The sequence below is a fragment of the Dipodomys ordii genome, unplaced genomic scaffold, assembly GCF_000151885.1.
Source record: "Dipodomys ordii isolate 6190 unplaced genomic scaffold, Dord_2.0 Scaffold88, whole genome shotgun sequence".
Taxonomy (NCBI): Eukaryota; Metazoa; Chordata; class Mammalia; order Rodentia; family Heteromyidae; genus Dipodomys; species Dipodomys ordii.
In genome coordinates this window covers 3,865,963-3,887,959 of record NW_012267304.1, presented here as the reverse complement: position 1 = coordinate 3,887,959, position 21,997 = coordinate 3,865,963, and the positions used below count along the sequence as shown (strand labels likewise).

Here is a 21,997-nt window from a genome sequence, read left to right as displayed (position 1 = left end):
CCCTTTGAATTAGAAGGAAGTGCAAATTCATTAAAGTATAGGAAATATCTTTAACATATATGCATACAGACATACCTATCTATACTGCAATTATCTAAGTATTTAATTCAATTAAAATTGTTTAAAATTTAAAGCCTGAAGAAACTTACTGAGAAACCCAAGTGGGCAAAGTAGTTTTAGCAGTTCTTTCCAGTAGATGCCGATTAACCTATTTTCTTATTTAAACAATAGTTCTAATTTTCTATCTACAACAATTCCTAGTTACACATCTTTATTTCTCTATTTTGTAAACATTATATTTTTAATCAATAACCACTTTTGCATTATAGCATTCCAAATATTGCTATATGGCTACAACTGACAAGATGTTTAACAAATAACTATAAACTTTAAAAAATACTTCACAGCTGGGAAGGTGGCTCAGTGGTAGAGCGCTTGCCTTGCATGCATGAGGCCCTGGGTTCGATTCCTCAGCACCACATAAGCAAAAAGAAAAAAAGCCAGAAGTGGCGCTGTGGCTCAAGTGGTAGAGCGCTAGCCTTGAGCTGAAGAGCTGAGAGACAGCGCTTAGGCCCAGAGTTTAGGTCCCATGACCGCCCCCCCCAAAAATGTACTTCAATAGCTAGGTACTGGTTACTCACACCTGTAATCCTAACTTCTCAAGAGGAAAAAATCAGGAAGACTGAGGTTCAAAACCATCTCATCCAGAAAAGTGCATGAGACTCTATCTTCAAAATAACTAGCCAAAATCTGAGATAGAAACATGGCTCAACGCTAGCCTTGAGCTGAAGAGCTGAGGGACAGCGCCCAGGCCCAGAGTTCAGGCCCCACAACTGGACCAAAAAAAAAAAAGAAAGAAACATGGCTCAAGTGGTATATTGCCAGCTGAGCAAGTAATCTGAACAAGTACAAGGCCTTGAGTTCAAATTATATGAAAAGAGGACAGGACAGCTGACAAGGAAAATCAGTTATCACTTATTGAATATACTTACCCTATGTCAGGCATTAAGACACTCTAGGGAAGTATCAGTCTAATTAGTAGGCAGAATCATTACTACTCAAATAAAGCTTCACATAAGATTATGCTCTTAAATGAAACCAATAAATTACATAGATATCATGCTGTTATAGCTAGATAGTATAGGTGTGTGTGTGTGTGTGTGTGTGTGTGTGTGTGTGTGTGTGTGTGTGCTGGTCATGGGGTTTGAACTCATAGTCTGGATGCCATGTTGAGCTTTTTGCTAAAGGCTAGAGCTCTACTGCTGGAGGCAAAGCAGTACTTAGGCTTTTTGCTGGTTAATTAGAGATGAGTCCTATGGATTTTTCTCTTTCCTGCCTGGGTTGGCTTTGAACCTTGATCCTCAGATCTCAGCCTCCATGGTAGCTAGGATTACAGGCATGAGCCACTGGTGGCCAGGTAGAGGCATTTTTGGACTGCAATAAAATAAAGGAATCTATTCTACCTACTAAATAACACTAAAATGCTAATGTAGTCTATCTACCCAATTGTCCATTCTTAGGTATAGACTTAAACCATTCTTCTAGCGCAACTTCCAAGTCCTGCTCTTTCCATTAATTTCCTGTGATGGAGAAGACTAAGGCAATAATGTGGAGAAGCTAAATGTACCTTGCACACTACATTTTGATTAACTGGCAAAGAAATGGCAGGTGATTCCTAGAAGAGCAAGAACATACATGTGGAATGGGGTGCTGCTTTTGCTTATCCCAGTTTCATTTAGCCATACACAGACAAAATGAAAAGATTGACATAATCCTGGCAATACAAACCTTTGTTTAAATCCAAGAAAATGTTGAACTACACATTAATATTTAATGTTTTAAAGAAAACATTTATTGTAAAAGTACTATTTACTGTAGTAATTGAGAAAAATGTTATGAGAAAAAAATTAAAGTAGTCCACAATCTCACAACCAATATTTTATATTCACATACCTCATCTTGTAAATCTGTGTCCTCTTTGAATTTTAATAATCATTTATTTTGTAAATATTTTAAAAAGTCATGATTAGCTACTATTCCATTCATACATCCTCTTAATAGTCACAATACAACATTGTTCCATCTTGGTTATAGAGTCAATTCCCAAATTCTGAGATTGAAAAAAATTGGTTTCCTGGGAAATGTACAAGCTTAGCTAAGGATGGGAAACAGTAACAGGTAATACAACCCAAAACTTCAGTAAATGTAGAGAAACAATCATACAAGTAAAAATTTAATTTTATTAAGACTTTGGAATGCATAGTCTTGAATCTTTTAACTTTTTAAATTTAAGCATATAAGTTCTCTTTAACTTAAGCCTATGTTATAGAGAAGACTTCTATAAATGTAAAAACTCTTGTTTAGGCTATTTATTGTATTTACAGAGGTGCTGGGGAATGAACAAAGAGTTCTATGCATGCTATAAGGCCAAGATGCCTTCTTCAACTTTTAGAGAGTTGCTACATATTATTTGCATCCTGAATTTTTCTGTTTTGTGTGTAAGTTTATGTCTTGGGGAGAGTAAGGGGAAGCACAGAAATGAGGGACAAAGGGTGAATAAATGTAGCAGTGATACACACTAGATAATATGTTGAAAATGAACTATACAACTAGTGGGGGAGTAGGGTCAGGAGGGAAAAACTGGGAGAAAACAAAGGAAGAGGAGATACTGTTCAAAAAGAAATGTACTCATTACCTGATGTAATGTAACTCCTCTATACATCACCTTTACAAAAACAATAAAAAATCTTCATTTTATTAATCAGAAAAGACTGTATTTTGGGGGAACTTCTTTCTCAATTTATCTATAATTTTTGGTAGACTTAAGAGACCTTAAAAATCATAAGCTTCATGTTTACATGATATGTCTTATTCTAAATATAGGTGGAAATGCATATAAAGTATTCAAAATTATTCAGTTCTGATAAAATAAAAAGTGGGAAGCTGTTCTTCAGTGGAAGGGAAAATAAGTTGAATGCATGTTACATTATAAATGAAAAGATTACATTGACTCCTCCTCTGCATTATGATCAGTGGCAGAATTGTTACCGTACTGTTTGTCAGTCCTTTAAATGTTTTATGAGAAAAGACCCACTGAAGTTTAACAAACACAGGTAAAGGAAAACTCTTAGTATTTGCCTGAAATGTTCTGTTTTTATTTTTCCTTCATTCATCCAGCCATTTTCTTTAAAAAATGTAATAATTAGTGGTAAAATAGTTCATTCATTTGTTTAAATCCAAAAATATTAAAATAATACAAACATATATTCAATATCTTAATGTTTTTTCTTTTTTCTTTTTTATTGTCCAATTGATGTACATAGGGGTTACAGTTACATAAGTAATAAGTACATTTCTTGTCAAACTTGTTACCCCTTCTCTCATTTTCTCCTACTTTCCCTCCCTTCCACCCTCCCCACCCCTATGTTGTACAGATAATTTTCAACATATTGTCTTGTGTATATCGCATTTGCATTGGTTCTGTCTCACCATTCTGTTGTTCCCCTTCCCTTCCCTAACTCAAATAAATGTATATACAATATCAGTGTACCAAAATCAAATACAGTGACAACAGGGGATATACCATAGAGAGAAGAACATACAAAAAAATAAAAGAAAAGAAATCACATAGTACATTGAAAACAACAACAAAGAAAAATTTCTTGTGTTCATGTCTTAGAGTTCATTTCACTTAGCAACATCTTATATGGTCATATGTACATAGCTTTTGAGCTAGTCTGCTCATCTGCTAAGATTATCCTAGACGTATACTAATTATTGTAAATAAAGGAAACCATGGGACCTATGTTTCTTTGGTCTGGCTCACTTCACATAAAAGGATTTTATTCAAAGACTTTCCATTTCCTTACAAATGGGGCAGTGTCATTCTTTCTGATGGAAGCATAAAATTCATATATATATATATATATATATATATATATATATATAAAACTTTTTTTTGTCTGTCAATCGTGGGGATTGAACTCTGGGCCTGGGCGCTGTCCCTCAGCTCTTCAGCTCAAGGCTAGCGCTCTACCACTTGAACCACAGCACCATTTCCGGTTTTCTGAGTGGTTTACTGGAGATAACAGTCTCATGGACTTTCCTGCCCCGGCTGGCTTTGAACCTCGATCTTCAGATCTCAGCCTCCTGAGAAGCTAGGATTACAGGTATGAGGCACCACCACCCGATCACATTTTCTTGATCCATTCATTTGCTGAGGGGCATCTGAGTTGGTTTCATATCTTAGCTATAGTGAATAATGCTGTGATAAACATAGTTGTGCTGGTAGCTTTAGTATGGCTTTGTTTGTGGCTTTAGTATGGCTTTGTATGGCCTTGTTTGTGATCATTTAGGTAAATGCCCAGAAGTAGGATTGCTGGGTCATAAGGGAGCTCTATGAGTATTCTTTTGAGGAACTTCCATACTGCTTTCCAAAGTGGATGAACAAGTTTACACTCCTACCAACAGTGCAGTAATGTTCCCTTTTGGCCACATCCCCTCCAGCATCTGTTGTTATTAGATTGCTTGATTATAGATAATCTAACTGGGGTGAGGTGGAATCTCTGGGGTGAGGTGGAATCTCTATGTTGTTTTGATTTGCATTTCTCTGATGGCTAGAGAAGTTGAGCATTTCTTCATGTGTCTACTGGCCATTCTTATTTCCTCTTCAGAGAAAACCTTTTTAAGTCTTTAGCCCACTTATTAATTGGGCAGTTGTTTCTTTGAGGATTTGTTGTTGGGGGATTTAATTTTTTGAGTTCTAAGCATATTTTAGATATGACGCCCTTGTCCACTGTATGGCTAGTGAAGATCTTCTCCCAATCTGTGGGCTTTCTATTGATCTTGCTAGCTATGTCCTTTGCCATGCAGAAGCTCTGAAGTTTCATGCAATCCCATTTGTCCAACCTTTCTTTGATTTGTTCTGTATCTGAATCTTTATTAAGAAAATTTTGGCCTGTGCCAAGAAGTCCTAGAGTTTCTCCTATTCCTTTGTGTAATGTTTTCATGGTATCTGCTTTTACTTCAAGGTCTTTGAAAAATTTATTATAAAATTAGTAAACACTTATTGTACATAACTGAAAAATGAATATAAGAAAAAATGAAAAAATGACTCATAAACTTACCATCAGTATTTTTTAGTTTATGTTATTCTTTACATCATTTCCCCCTTAAGTTTTAAATAAATATTTATTATAAAGAAAACCCATATTAATACAAAAAAATCTATGTGTAGGCTGAAATTGTATTACGTGTGTGTGTGTGTGTGTGTGTGTGTGTGTGTGTGTGTGTGCACTGGCACTAAACCCAGGGCTTCATACATGCTGAGCGTACACTCTACAATTGAATACACTCCTAGTCCTCATACGACATTTTTTAAGGACAATGGTAAGGAAAGTAGAGGAAATATTAGGTGCCACATTATTCTTACCATAACAACCAAGTTAAACTTCCTGTGAGTACACACTTCTATTAACTGTGATTTCATTCAAATGTATGTATGTAAATACATTCTCTTCTATAATACTTTCTCATTCTATTAAAGTTTTTTTCTTTTTCTTTTTTGTTTTTGTTTTTTTGCCAGTCCTCGGGCTTGAACTCAGGGCCTGGGCACTGTCCCTGAGCTTCTTTCACTCAAGGCTGCACTCTACCACTAGAGCCACAGCACCACTTCTGGCTTTTTCTGTATATGTGGTACTGAAGAATCAAACTCGGGCTTCATGCATGCTAAGCAAGCATTCTACCACTAAGCCACATTCCCAGCCCCTCTATTAAAGTGTTATCCCCTAAAAGTCTCTATAGAATTTCTACGTACTAAGAAGTAAGAATGTAGATTAAAAAAAATAGACATGTAAACAAAACTAAGAGATTTCAATGTATGCTAATTTAATCCTTTTTACCACTGAATATATTGTCTTCTCAAATTAAATTGAGACCTGATTTTTAAAACAAGCCATGAGTAATTTAATATTTACAACATCTATTGGAAATCAGAAAGACCTAATTTGGAACCCATTTTTGTTTTTCAGTATATTGCCAATTTCAAATTATAATAACATAAACATCTGCAGAAAAAACATGACTCCCTCTCCCTATAACATGCATGATGGAGTATAGAAAAAAATGAGAACATAGATATGAAAATCTAGGATGCAGATAATTTATATGCCCATGTCCTTAATATAAAAGTTGTCAATCTGAAAAATCAAAAACAGCAGTTAAATTACTCAGGAAAACAAATTCCTGCCCCTAAGGATGAACCTTCTTTTCAGCCTCTAAGAAAGGTGACCTTTTTCAGTTTTATCTCACTTGTTATTTTATAACATTTTTCTATGGGTTTTTCCATTACACCACATACAGAAATGAAGGCATGAAGGCTGTGATAAGGTCTAATGAGTTTGTACTATAACAAAAAGAAGTCTTTACTACAAATGAATGTCTAAATAAGCTGTAAAAGATAAGCAAGCAAATAGAATTGAGAGGTTACTGTTAAGAATGAGTTTATTCATTATTATCCAAAATTCTATAATCTCAATATACTGAGATTATAAATTATATAAATTAAAAACCCAGGAAATCACTTGATCATAAGAACTGAAAGAAAAATGTTCTTATTTCTCTTTTCCCAAAATGGATCAAGTATCTGTACAGGGATAAGCAAATGAGCTGTTAGGAAATATACAACTCAGGGAGATGAATGTGGAAAGACAGTAGAAATCTTCAGTATAACCATATCTGAGGAAAACATATAGCTTAATTTTAAGATCACAATGTAAAAGGAATTGACCCTTTTATTGTAACACAGAGTAATGAAAATAACATGAACTTAGAGGTTGGATAAACTGACTTATTTATAGTCAGCTAGGAAAACTACCCAGAAGGGATGCTTCTAATTTCAGAAGGCTTTCTGAAACCAAATTAACTCAAAATGTTAAAGGAGGACATTTCCCACAGGGTCATTTATTGTTCAGGCATTACTCTGTAAAGTCAAGTCAAAATAAAGGAAAGTTACAAAAAGTATTCCTTACATAAAAATGACCAAATCAAATTTTCCTAAAATATTTTTACTCGTGGGCAAATCTGAGATCTACACATAGCTTAATTTATTTTTCTACACCAATACCAAATAGAAGCAGACAGTAAAAAAGAATTTAAGTAAGTCAATAGAAAATAAAAACTAGTATCAGTATTTCTTTCTTTAAACTTTACCAGCAATATCATAACCAACTCTGTCCTACAATGGAAAGTATATTTTGGGTATAAGGAAATGAATTAATGATCTGGGAAGGTGGCTCAGTGGTAGTGTTTGCCTTGCATGCATGAGGCCCTGGGTTCAATTCCTCAGCACCACATAAGCAGAAAAAGCCAGAAGTGGAGCTATGGCTCAAGTGGTAGAGCACTAGCCTTGAGCTGAAGAGCTGAGGGTCAGCACCCAGGCAGAGTTCAGGCCCCATGACCAACAAAAACAGAAAAGAAAATTAACTAATCTAAAACTTTTTTTCATTGATTTAATGAAAGACTTTCTACTTGGATGAACCAAGACACAGAATAAATATGAAATATGATCACCATTCTTGAAGTAACTCTCATATTGTAGATATAAATGTGAGATACACATGACATTAGATAATGTAATAATTACAACTGGACTTAGCCTTGTGCAATAAATATGTAGGAAACAACAAATTATGTCAAACAAATGACTGCCAACATTGAGTAAGGTATTCTATGGTCTTAAGATTTACATTAAATATTTTCCTGAAGGCCTTACTAGGAACAGTAAGATAAAAGGAGTACATACACTGGAATATAGGAAGGGAATCTATCAGAGGGCAAAAAATGTAATGTAGCTCAGTGGTAGATAGTGGTACTGTGTTCTATCCCTAGCACAACAAAAGAGAAAAAAGTTAATTCATTTTGATTAATGCCAACAAAATCATGCATAGATAATTCTAAAAATTTCATAAATATTCTATTAGAAACAATTAACAGCAAGGTGACAACCAATAATTGTGACTTTCTATAAAGCAACAATAATTAAAAAATAGAAAACAGCCAAGTGCCAATGGCTCATACCTGTAATCCTACATATCAGGAGACTTAAATCTGTTATCTATTTATTATCCTATTCAAATACCTGAATAGTTACATAAATTTAATAAAGCATAGGGGCTGGGAGGTGGCTCAGTGGTAGAGCGCTTGCCTTGCATGCATGAGGCCCTGGGTTCGATTCCTCAGCACCATATAAGCAAAAAGAAAAAAGAGCTGGAAGTGGCTCTGTGGCTCAAGTGGTAGAGCGCTAGCCTTGAGCTGAAGAGCTGAGAGACAGCGCCCAGACCCAGAGTTCAGGCCCCACGACCAGACCCAAAATAAATAAATAAATAAAGCACACAAAAGACCCACAAATTGAAAGGTATAAATCATTGCTGAAAGATTAAAAACCTTAATTAATGAAAAGCTAAACCATTTTCTTTATCAAAACAATGAATACTATGAGAAATCAATTTCTGCCAAAATGATGTACAGAATAAATACTATTCCATAAAGAAACACAGGAATTTTATTTGTTTGAAATGATAATATGACTATAAATTTTATATAGAAATGTCAATAAGGAAGAATAAAAATATTTTAAATGAAAAAATGAAAATAAGGAAGAATAAAAATATTTTAAATGAAAAAATTTGGAGAACTTACACTCTCTAACTTATAGTCCTATCATACACTCTCTGATTTAAAGCCTTATCATAAAACTATAGTAACTGAAAAACACTGGTATTTGTTTAATGATAGATACATATACCTATAGATCAGACTGTAAGAAAAAAACAGATCTATCTATATATGTAGTCAATTGATTTTCAACAAAAGTGACAAGAGGAAAAGATAGTCTTTTGAGTGAATTATGTGGAAACTAGTTAAAAACATGAAAAAATAACTGAACCATTTCTTTATTAAACATAATACATAAAATAAGTAGATTGAAAAATAAAACTATAAAAATTTTAAATAAAAAAGCAGAAAATCTTGGTGATTTGGAATAATCAATCATTTCTCATAATGGGCCCAGAAAGTTATAGTCATAAAAATGATTGGCTAAACTGTACAAAAATTAAACTTTTATTCTCTGAAAATCAGTTATAAAATGGAAAAGACCAAGAGTGGAAGCCAGATGCCAGTGGCTCATTCATGCCTGTAATCTGAGCTAATCAGGAAGCTGAGATCCAGAAAATTTTGGTTCATAGTCAGCCCAGGTAGAAAAGTCTGAGATTCATATCCAAAATAAATAGCAAAGGTAGAGCTGAAAGTGTGACTCAAGAGGCAGAGCACCAGCCAAGCAAGCAAATCAAGCAGGCACAAGGCCCTGAGTTCAAACCCCACACTGGCAAAGTGGGGGAGGTTGCTGGAGGCATGGCTCAGTGATAGAGTGCCTGTCTAGGAAGCATGAGTCCTTGAGTTCAAGCCTACAAGGTTACATACTAGAAGATTCAAATATGGAACTTATAAAAAAGCAAAACTATAGAGACAAAATAGTTGAGCAGTTGTCAGGAATTATAGGTAAGAGAAAAGGCCACTTTAAAGGAGCACTAGAGGGAACACTTTGAGTGGAAAGGGATGTTCTGAATCTTTATTAACACAGTGGTTACTAAGTTGTATTCCTTTATCAAAAGTCATAAAACAGTAAAACAAAAACAGTTCATTTGGGTGACTATAAATAAAAAGGTGACCATACAAAAACTGTAATGACATACAAATAACCAGACATCAAATGTTGAAAACTAAAGATTGACAATGGCAAATTCAGGCAAGGAGGAGAAACAACTACATTTTTCATACACTGGCAGGAAGGACAGAGGGACATACATTGTAAAACCATTTGGAAGTTTCTTATTAAGACTAGACTAATGACAAGCTAACAATTGTATTCCTTATTTACCAAGGGAAAATGAAACTATATTTACACAAAGACTTGTCTACAATTGTTCATAACTTAGGAAGTAGGCAAATCCTTGAAGAAACTTTTATTCCACTCTGACTTGGTACTATGTACTTTTCCATTCCTAATCAGTTCTCTCCATTCCCTTAACCCCTAGAACAATGAAACTGCAGAATCCTATTGTTCAGGTCTTCCTTGTTAGTGAGAAGGTGCAGATCCATAAGCTTTTACTGATCTACCCTACAAAGGGAACAACATGACTGGGAGGAAGAGTTCTCAGCACTTTTCTAGTTTAACCTCTTGTTTATACAATCACAGTAAGTGATTAAAGGCTTGACTGTTATTTTCATTTTGGCTTGTTGTCTTAAACAGCTACTTTTACATCTTACCAGATCAGCTGAGCTCCTGACAATATGATCGTTTAAATAGATGAGACTTATTTTTAAATGATATTTTACATTCATTACTTATTTTTAAAATTCAGTTAAGTCAGAATTGAAAAGGACCTTTCTAATCTGCAAAATATAAACTATACACATGTACCACTGACATAATCATAACCTCTGAATATCTTTCTCATAGCAAAAGCTATATTTCAGCCATTAATCCTACATTAAAATTGCATTGGAAGTCCTAGCTAATATAAGGAAGCTGCTGCAATAAATACAGTGACTGAAAATGAAGTATAACTTTCTTTATTTGCATGATATGATCATGTAGAAAGAAAAATCTACTAGAACTAATGAATAAATGTAGCAATGCCATTCTATACCTTGATCAATTGGAAATTACAGTTAGTGAACTATTTATAAAGCACTCTATCATGAAATACATAGATGCATCTATGCATTTCACACAGCTGTGCATGAAATGGGTGAATTTTCCAGTATGAAAATGATAGCATAAAGCCCAAGTATTCAGGATAAAAAGAACAATATACAAAGAAATAACTGTTGGGCACAGGTGGCTCACGCCTGTAATCCTAGCTACTCAGGAGGCTAAGATCTGAGAATTGCAATTCAAAGCCAGCCCGCGCAGGAATGTCCATGAGACTCTTATCTCCAACAAACCACTCAGAAAAAAAAGCCAGAAATGGTGCTGTGGCTCAAGTGGTAGAGTGCTAGCCTTGAACACAAAGTGGCTAAGGGACAACTCCCAGGCTCTGAGTTCAAGTCCAAGGACCAGCAAAAAAAAAAAAGAACTGTAATATCTTAGTAACAAGCAACTGAAAATGTAAAATCTTTTAAATTATAACAGTTATAATAGAAATAATTATGTATAGGAAGATACTTCACAAAGAAATTCCATGACAAGTGTAATTATCTAAATTAATGAAGAGGTATTTAGTGTTCGTGTATTTAAAAGTGAATAATTTTAAGATTTCATTTGTTCCTAAATAGAACTGATACAATCTCTATTAAAGTGTCAGAAAGTGTGAACTTGGTTTTTTTGGAAGGGTGGGAGGGAGTTGTGCCATTATTGAGGCTTGAACTCAGGGTACAGGCACCATACTGTACCTCTTTCACTCAAAGCTGATGCTCTACCACTTAAGCCATACCTTCCCTTTCTCTTTTATAGTGGTTAATTGGAGATAAGAATCTCAGGGACTTTGGTTCCTGGGGTGGCTTTGAACTGCAATCTTCAGATTTCAGCTTCCTGAGTAGTTTAGGATTACAGGTATAAGTAAGCCTCCAGCACCTAACTTGAATTGTCAAGAAGTTTTATGTTAGAAATTGACAAGACAAAGGTACTGGTACAAATATATATACATAACACAATTCTAACCAATGATAAATTGTGGTATTTTTCAGGTGGAGATGTGAGACCCCTAAGAAATTTTTCACTACTGTTAAAAAGAAATACACATACTCTTTTTCTACTGGACATGTAATAGTTGCGTGTTACCCAAGACAGGAAACTGCTATCTTGTGAGCATGAGGGGCACTTAGTCTTGTGAGGAAATTAATCGGCAGAGTCAAAAAATGGAAAGATCCTGAATCTTTCATTAACTGAATAAACTAACATTGGAGCCAGTCACTGGTGGCTCATGTCTGTAATAATAACTACTCGAGAGGCTGAGGATCCCAGTTTAAACACAGCCCTGGCAAGAAAAATCTATGAGACTCTTAGCTCAAATTAACCACCAAAAAGCCAGAAGTAAAGCTGTGACTCACGTGGTAGAGTGTGAGCTTTGAGCACAAAAGTTCAGGATAGCATTCAGGCCCTAGACGGAAAGACTGGCACACAGAAAAAATTAACATTGGGGAAAGTCTCTCTCCAAACTTATTGTTATATAAGCTAAAGACTTTATTGTTTGAGACAAATGAATTTTGAGTTTCCTATCAAATGCAACAAAAAGCAATTTATCTGATATAAATAGGCATTATTATGTTTTTCTTCCACATAAAGAAACATTTTATGATATCAATTAGATTGTGAGACAATGGAAATTTAAGGACTTCCTCTCCTTCAACAAGGTCCTGGATGCCTTATAGAGAATACACTTCAATTTTCAATAGTGGCTCACTGGTAAGTCCACTTTGGTTCCTTTAGCATTTAATGTCATGCATGCTATAAGAAACAAACCTTACAAGAAAACATACATGTAAGGCAAGTATTATTTAACTTGCAACAAGATACAAATGCCCTAACTAGTTTGAGTTGTACTTTATTACTCACTATCAAAACAATTCTGAAGTCAGGCATGGCTGGTTCAAGACTATGGGTGGCTGAGAATGGGAAGATCATAGTTTGAGGCCAGCATAGGAAGAAAGATCCCTTTCTCAACACACACCTGGGTAAAGCAATATACATCTGTCATCCAAAACTATGTGGGAAGCTGAGTGGTTCCAAATCATCCCAGGAAGAAAAGTTCATGAGATTCAATGTCTACACATTGGTACGTGCCTAAACAACTATAAGAAGCCTAAAACAAGCAGAATGCTTTCTAGGCCCTCATTCAAGTCCATTCTTGGTACATAACCAGTTGTAGGCTACCTTGTACTGTACTGTAAAACTCTATCTAAAAGAAGTTAATAAGTACTGGTTGAATGTTTTGATGAGAATGAAGTGAATGACTAAGACTATATATAAAACTTTCTTCAAAGCTTAAAGTATGAGAAGTACTTGGAATATAATACATGGCAACTTAGAATATCAGATGATTATATGAAATATAGTATTTATAAAATTACAGAGTAAAGAGAATTTGTCATTATCACCTCTAGATGAAAAACTGGTTTGTGAGATCTGACTGTTGTCATTTTATTTTATTGTAGTGCATTTTACTGAAAACATGGAGATTGAGAACATGTAAGCTTTTGGGGCTTTTTTTCTGCTTTGTTTTGACCTGCATAAGCAAAAAGTTGGCAAGACCCCATTCCCACAATTCCAAGTTTGGTGGTTCATGCCTGTGGAAGCATAAATAGGAAATTATAAATAGGAAGTATACATAGGAAAACATAGGTACAGATCAGCCCAGGCATAAACTCAAGATCCTCTCTCAAAAGTAACTTTAGCAGGGTAAGAGTGAATAATTAGCATAAGACGTTGACTTCAAACTCTGATACTGAAAAAAATCACACAATTCAATCAACCATATTAGCACTTGCTCATAAATAGTATTTTAATCTCTCTAACTTAGTAAATTCAATGGTTACATTAGGTTCAATAAAAAAGAACAAGTCAAAAATTAAAATAAATTCAGTAAAATCCTGTTTCATTTGTAAAAATTTGTTTTTCATTGTCATTAGCTACAAGAGGTTTAAGGATCCTATTTCAACAAGATAGCAAATGTCATCACAGACCTTTTGGTTAAAAGCCAGCAGAAGCTGCTAAAGGAATAAAGAACAGTTGGACCTGGACACATTATGATGGTAAATAAACTCAAGCATTGATGCATAAAATGAGAAATCTGCTTTCTTAAAATGAAAGGAGACATGTGACACATACCACACTAAAGATGCCTCTGCAAAACAGCATGGAGAATTATTTCTATTAAAAACAAATTTTTATAATAAAGATGTAGCCAAAAGGCTAAGGTGGTTCATTTATAATGTTAATTAGCAAGAATACATTTTGAAAACGACTTCTGTTCCATGGTTGCTATCATCAAAAGGAGCTGGAATGGTGGAATGATTACATTTTAAAAAGAAAATCATTAGAGGATAGCACCAAATCAGCCAACCAACTGGCAATCAATTGAACATCAATTCCATAGTCACTATAGTAGATTAGAAAAAAAATATTAAGACTGTCTCATAGGCTCTCATATACAATACTGATAGGTATATAATTGGTAAAACAGCTTTGGAAAGTAATTTGGCATGAATGGATCCCTATCATTCAGAGCGTAAAGTTCAGATATTCAAATGCCACCTGGAAATGCCATAATGCATAACAGTTTGTGATTCTGGAGAGAAGTGCATTTGAATTACACAAGCCACAAGGCTGGCAAACAAGGCAATAAAGTTATTTAGGTATTGAAAACAATGCTTAATATAAGATAGATGGGGGGTACAAATTAGATGTGCAGACTCTTGTTCGATACTTGTTTGTATATCTAATTTTCAAATAAGAAGAGATAGAAACTAGAGAACTTTCACCCCAAAGCAAGTAAAGCAGATTAATGGAGTAAAGTTTCTAGAATATCACTTAAGGTGAGATGAAAGTACTAGGCAAAGGCAGCTATGGTGTAGGGGCCAACAAAAGGTGTAAAGAAGGCAAAGGGGGGTTACATTTCAGGTACATGATTAAACTCTCCAAGAGGGGAAGTACTGGGAGGGTGTACATCCTTGCTATAGTCAAAAGGAAGTTAGTGGTAGAGGCCTTCATGGTGGACATACAGCACCTTCTGTCCAGGAGAGAAGAACAAAGGTGTGTATAGTCCACAAAATGGAACTCTATACATAATTATAAATGCCTTAGTTGATTATAGAAAAGAGTTAAGATTGTGTTTGGACTGTGACTCAAGTTGTAAAGTACTTACCTGGTGTGCAAGGACTAAAGTTCAAACAGCAGTACCACCAAAAGTAAAACAAGAGCCAAATCAAGCGACTAGTTAGAAGAATGGGTTACAAAAAGGCCAATAGGAATGATTCAACTTTGCAATATAGCTTTCATTTTTCTCAATATTATCAGGTAATGATATGAAGAAACTCTCATGAGCAAGTTGAAGAGCCAGACAGGCTTAAGTCTTATCCCAATCACTTATTAACTGTATTACTTCAGGAAAATTTATTTAATACCTTAAAGGCCTTACAGTCCTTGTACATAAAAGTTAACTTCAATAGATAAATGGACCAAAGAAAGCTGTCCATATACACAATGAAATACTATTCAGTCATAAAAGAATGAAATTCTGTCATTGGTGACAGTGTGGTTATAAATTAAAATCTCTGTGTTAAATGAATTAAGTAAGACAAATACTTCAAGAAATTACTCATATATGGATTCTAAGAAAACAGGCCTCATAGAGGAAAAGTGGTTACCAGAGGCTGGGAATGATGATGAAAAAAGAGGAATGGGGAGATAACCATTATGTCCTGTACATTTCAAAAAGCAAACCAGAGCCAGACACCAGTGGCTCATGCCTGTAATCCCAGCCACTCGGGAGGCTAAGATCTGAGGATCTTCGAAGGCAGGAAAGTCCAGGAGACTCTTTTAAAAAAATTTTTTTTGCCAGTCTTGGGACTTGAACTCAGGGCACTATCCCCAAGCTTCTTTCGCTCAAGGCTAGCACTCTAACCACTTGAGCTATAACACTACTTCCAGCTTTTTCTGTCTATGTGGTACTGAAAAATCGAACCCAGGGTTTCATGCATGCTAGGCAAGCACTCTACCACTGAGCCACATTCCCAGCCACTCCAGGAGACTCATCCCAATTAACCAACAAAATCTGGAAGTAGAATTGTGGCTCAAGTGGTAGGTAGAGCACTAGCCTTGAGCAAAAAGCTCTGGGACACCACCAGGTCAAGGACCAGGTTCAAGGACCAGGACACACACACACACACACACACACACTTCTAAACAGATTTTCAATACTTTCACCATAAAAAATACTTTATTAGTATGAACAATTTTGATATTCAATTAAAGTAAATATAATTTAAAGAAAGACCTTTATAAAGTGGAAACTATTATCAACCCAAGAAGTTTTAGCATTAACTATTGAAAAGCTAACATATTTTCTCTATTGATATTGATATATTCTTTCCAAACATTACAGTCCACTGAATGGTCTATCAAAGACTTTAACAATAGCCAGGTTAGGTAGCTCAGCCTACAATCCTTGCTATTTGAGAGGTAGACATCAAGGGATCATGGTTCAAGGACAGCTCACACACAGAAGTCCTGAGATTTTATTTCAAGCAACAATTAAGCCTTTGTGGTGAATGTTTGTCATCCCAGCTACAAAGCAAGCACAATTACATTGACCTGTCATCTTCAAGGACATAGGGAAGCAGAAGCAGGACTGCAGCCAGGCTATCCTGCGCAAAAAGCAAGACCTTACCTCAAATATAACGAATGCAAAAGTGGGTGGAGACCTAGGAAGCACAAAGCCCTGAAGTTCAATCCCTTCAGTTCTGCCAAAAAATAATAATGATAGTCTTTAACTTATTACTCCCCATTAAGGAAGTAGTGATACAAAATGAAAATACAGACTAAAAAATGGTCTTGGCAACACATTATAATATTGAAAAATATTAAATTTAAAAAATATATTTTGCCAAAGTGAACAGGTAGCTGGGCCCGGTGGTGCATGATTTAATTTTAACACTGGGAAGCTGAAACAGGAATATTTCAAATTTGAGGCAAGCTTGGATATGTAGCAAGTTTTAGGCCAGCCTCAACTACATAAATGAGACTTTGTATCAAAAAAATGAACAGAAAAATAAATTGTGATGTGGTTAAATATAAAATCATAAAGCCAGGCAACTGCTGATTCATGCCCAAAATCCTAACTACTCAGGAGACTGAGATCTGAGGATCATGGTTTGAAACCAGCTCAAGCAGGAAAGCCTGTGAGACTCTTCTCTTGACTACAAAAAAGCTGAAAATGGAACTGTAGTTCAAGTGTAGATCACTAGCCTTGGGCACAAAAGCTCAGGGACAGTACCCAGGCCTTGAGTTCAAGCTCACTTTGGGACTGGCACCAAAAAAAATACAGAAATAATGTTAAAATGACTTAAAACTAGGCATTTTAAGACTATGAAAAAATTATAATTAAAAAACACTGAGATATAAAAATGTATAAAGTATAATTTACCAATATATATTTTAGAAAAGACTAATTTACCAATATATATTTTAGAAAAGACTGCATGTAAAGAAAGCATTTAATATACATGGCAGAAAAAATCATAAAAAAGAAATACAACTCATTTATAATTATCAACAGATTTTAATTTTTCTGCTCTTTACTGTTCTATATTTTCTGATTTCCCAACTTTGAGCATGTATTATTTGTCATCATACAAAAATCAACACATAATTAACTGGTTAGATGAACAAACATGTAATTACTTCCTGTAAATAGTCCATAAGCTAGAACAGATAACATGATTGTAAGACCAAATGCACATTGACACTAATCTAGATGGGGCTAAGTATTACAAATATTCAAAGGATTATGATCATTAGGAATTGATATGACAAAAGGAAAAATTTCACAGAACATTTCATGGATTGTAACTTGCATTCTACACTGCATATGAAGGCAGACTATTTCTTAGTTTTATCCATCATGTCTATCACAAAATAATTTTGTGGAGAGTATATATACATGAGGGTAGAAATAGAATAATATAAATACATTTCTTCAGTTCTTGGGATTTGTTTAACTAATATCTGCTTAAAACATTAAGCTTTGTGTTGGAATTAAGACAAGATTTGAATCCATGGAATTCTTACAATTCTTACCAGGATGAAGATGTATAGAGAGCCAAATTATGTATGTGGTGCTCAACATATTAGGAAAGCTACAATGACGGAAGTATACCATGAAATTTAATATAAAATGGGAAAGTTAGATGAAGGGAGAGATCATGATAGGTCTTGAAAAACAGGCAAAGAATTAATGTCTCAGGAAATGGTAAGTCAGGGGGTTGGGGGTTTAACTCAATGATACAATGGTAGAGTACCTACTTCAAGCTCCAGCACCACCCCTCTCAAAAGATTGCAATAGTTTGGAAGCTAATAATGAAATTTTCTTTTTTTAGGGGAGCGGTCCAGTAGTGGGGCCTGAACTCTGGGTCTGGGCACTGTCCCTCAGCTCTTCAGCTCAAGACTAGCACTCTACCACTTGAGCCACAGTGCCACTTCCAGCTTTTTTTTTCTTTTTGCTTATGTAGTGCTGAGGAATCGAACCCAGGGCCTCATGCATGCAAGGCAAGTGCTCTACCACTGAGCCACCTTCCCAGCCCAATGAAATATTCTCCTAAATATTTCATATAGTTCCTCTCATTTTATTCTCAAAATGAACTGTGAAATTGGGGGGTTTTTTACAACAAGAAAATTAAGACTCAGAGATTGGTATTTCATTCAAAGTTACATATCTCTCAGTCAGGATCTAATTCTAGGATCCTAGCTCTTTAAGACTCTGGATAAGGGGTTCGAAGATGGCTCAGTGGTAGAGTGCTTGCCTTGCATGCATGAGGCCCTGGGCTCGATTCCTCAGCACCACATAAGCAGAAAAAGCTGGAAGTGGTGCTGTGGCTCAAGTGGTACAGCACTAGCCTTGAGCTGAAGAGCTGAGGGACAGTGCCCAGGCCCAGAGTTCAGGCACCATGACTGGCAAAAAAAAAATAAGACTCTGGATAAGACCAGAAAACAGGTCCAAGAACATACCAGAAAGAGTGAGATAATCATAGATCCAAGATGTATGTTTATTCAGTGGTTCTCAAACTTCAGTCAGAGGTATCATTATTAATTCATGATTTTTCAAATATGTGTGTATATATATGTGTGTGTATGCGTGGGCATATGTGTGTGTATATATACACACTATGTGTTTAAGTATAAATGTATGTATTTCTTCTTAGTTCTAGCTTTGAAACAATGACACAACAATGGTAATGAGCAAACCAAGCATCCAGATCTTAGTTTCTATCACTATTTAATTTTTTTAAATTCAGAGTCTCCTTGGAGAAATAGCTTATTCCAAGGCTGGGAAAGGAAAGTAGAAATAAGACTAAAATACTTTGTAGTGCCAGAATGTAAGGGGATGCTTAAAAAAAACAATTAAAACACATTGAAAGGACATAGAAATCAATGTAAAGGGACTCTACATTTTCCAAATCATTTAATCTTTATGATGTGTATTTTTCATCTGTAAATCAGTATTAACAGTACATATCCTGTAGGTCTGTTGTAAAGACTAAATATGAAGAATTAAGTGCTTACCATGTACAAGTTCCAAATTTGGCCCTGATTAGTCAAGTTTGAAGTCATTTCCACAAAAAAAGTAATAAGAGCATAATTTATTATAAGCCATAGGATAAAAATATTTAATTGTATACTATAAAGAAATACATAAATATAAGTGTATTCATTTAAGAAATTAGTAAAAAATGAAAAGTTTACTATGGTCAAACTTAATATAGAAAAAACTGAAAATTAAAATCACCTTTTGGCAAGTGTCATTATAATAATTATTCAGACAAGAATCATCAATAGATGCTAAAATTACTGGGCAAAAGTATGTGAAAACCTATTATATATATTGTCTCATAATATTGTCCTGGATAGTTTTATAAGATCTATAATCTCAAAGGGAAGAAAATGACTTGATAGTGGATAAACCTGGTTGATACTACCTAACCAAGTTGTCAGGGTTAACTCAAGGTAAAGAGTCTCAAGTCTTGTATCAACAATGTACACCAACAAATGTATACAAAATCTATACCTTCTTACATAATCACAAAACAGTTAAACATAAAAATAGACGCATCAGACTACAGACAGAGAGCTGGGAGTGTAGTTCAGTGGTAGAGCACTTGCCTAGCATGTACAAGATCTGGGTTCAATCCTCAGCACTGCAATAAAAGACACTGAAGGTACATAGGTAGTTGAATAAAAAGAATTAGGTATAGTAAGGTAAATTGGTAAAAATAACAAAACTGAACTGACCAAAATAAAGTTCTACCATACACACTTGTTTTTTACAACACCATTTCTGAAAAGTTCAGCATATTTTAAAGTATTGTGGAAGAAAGTAATCAGATATCATCAGGTAAATTTTTTTCCTTCAATTACCACAAGTAAAAGTTGCTTTATGAATCTAACTTTAATATTGTTACTGTACAAAACCATACAATATGCAAGATACAGATTTCAAACTGACCTTTTAAGTAAAGCCCAAAGTTCTTTCCATTATGCTATGCTGCTGCTTCTAACTTCTGCAGAAAGAGATATAACTCCCACTATCCTTTCTATTACAATTTTGTATCCAAAAGTAGGTATCAGAGATCCAAATACTCTGGAACACTAAACAAATCTCTGTGGACTGCATACACAGGGGGAAGTACAGAAAAGTTGGTAAGGACAAAAAAGCTAGAATTAACTTGTGTGAATTAAAATTTTGCAGCTCTACAACTTACTACCTACATAATTTTTGGCAAGTTACTGAATTTCTATGATTTGGAGTTTTGTCATCTGCAAAGCAAGAACAGTATGTACCTTATAGGTCTGTTGTGAAGACTAAATATGAAGCACAAGTACTTAGTATGAACACAGCCCTGGGTTTGATCTCCAGCACCACACACACACACACACACACACACACACACACACACAAAGACTATAACAACATACTCAAAAAATGTACTGATACCGGGTACTGGAGGCTCACGCCTGTAATCCTAACTACTCAGGAGCCTGAGATCTGAGGATCACAGTTCAAAGCTAGCCTGGGCAAGAAAGTCCAGGAGACTCTTATCTCTAATTAGCCACCAGAAAACCAAAAGTGGCACTGTGAAGCGCTAGCTTTGAGCTGATGAGCTCAGGGACAGTGCTCAGGCCCAGAGTTCAAGCCCCACAACTGACAAAAAAAAATATTAGGGCTGGGAAGGTGGCTCAGTGGTAGAGTGCTTGCCTTGCATGCATGAGGCCCTGGGTTTGATTCTTCAGTACCACAAAAGCAGAAAAAGCCAGAAGTGGTGCTGTTGCTCAAGTGGTAGAACACTAGCCTTGAGCTGAAGAGCTGAGAGACAGCTTCCAGGCCCAGAGTTCAGGCCCCACACTCGACAAAAAAAAAAAATGTAATGAATACTGACAATGAAGACAGTGATGGCAAATTCTTCCTATGGAGCAGTATACTTACTGGAAAAAAATTTTTTTCAGGCCACAAGATACAAAGTCTAAATTAGAGAAATATAGCAACTATTTGTATAGCAGTAGTAGTATAATCTTGCATACTATCTATATCCATTTGCATAATTTCAAGTGATAGCTTACTGAGTTTGTAGAAGTACATTCTTCTTAATATGAAAATATGTTATACTACTGGGTGTGGTGGTACATTCTTGCAATCACAATACCTAAGATGCTGAAGGAGGAGAATCATGAGTTCAAATTCAGCCTGGGCTACAGAGCAAGTGTCTTAATAAAAATGCCATTTTTATCAGTATGAATAACCATTCTAACCAAATTTGTCATCACTTCAGCTGTAAAGAAATCATGTACCTGAAAAAGTAAAACAAACTTAAAAGTAAAACAAATCACGTACCTGAAAAAGTAAGACAAACTTAAGTAGAAATGTTCTTCCTGATATAAAAGCCTCAATACTAAGACTATTTCTGTCAACAGCTAGCCCCAGCACCACCCAGTTTCACTCTGGAGAAGGTCACTAATATCTTCAGCACTGATCAGATCCCATTCATATTTTTGAGATGATTGGAACTTTCATCTAAGATAGTTATGTGTGAAGCAGGAAAAGAAAATCACTGGTCTTAACAGTAGCACAATATTTTAATGACAGGAAAATGGGATATAAGATGTACATTAAAAGTTATATCAGGCTGGGCGCTGGTGGCTCATGCCTGTAATCCTAGCTACTCAGGA

The 21,997-nt window shown here is 35.2% G+C and overlaps 1 protein-coding gene across 3 annotated transcripts in view; it reads right to left on the bottom strand.

The window, feature by feature from the left end:
* The window catches only part of Col4a5 (collagen, type IV, alpha 5), a 206,710-nt gene that overhangs the window by 177,198 nt on the left and 7,515 nt on the right, over positions 1-21,997 (bottom strand). The gene's annotated exons all lie outside the window — the stretch shown is intronic.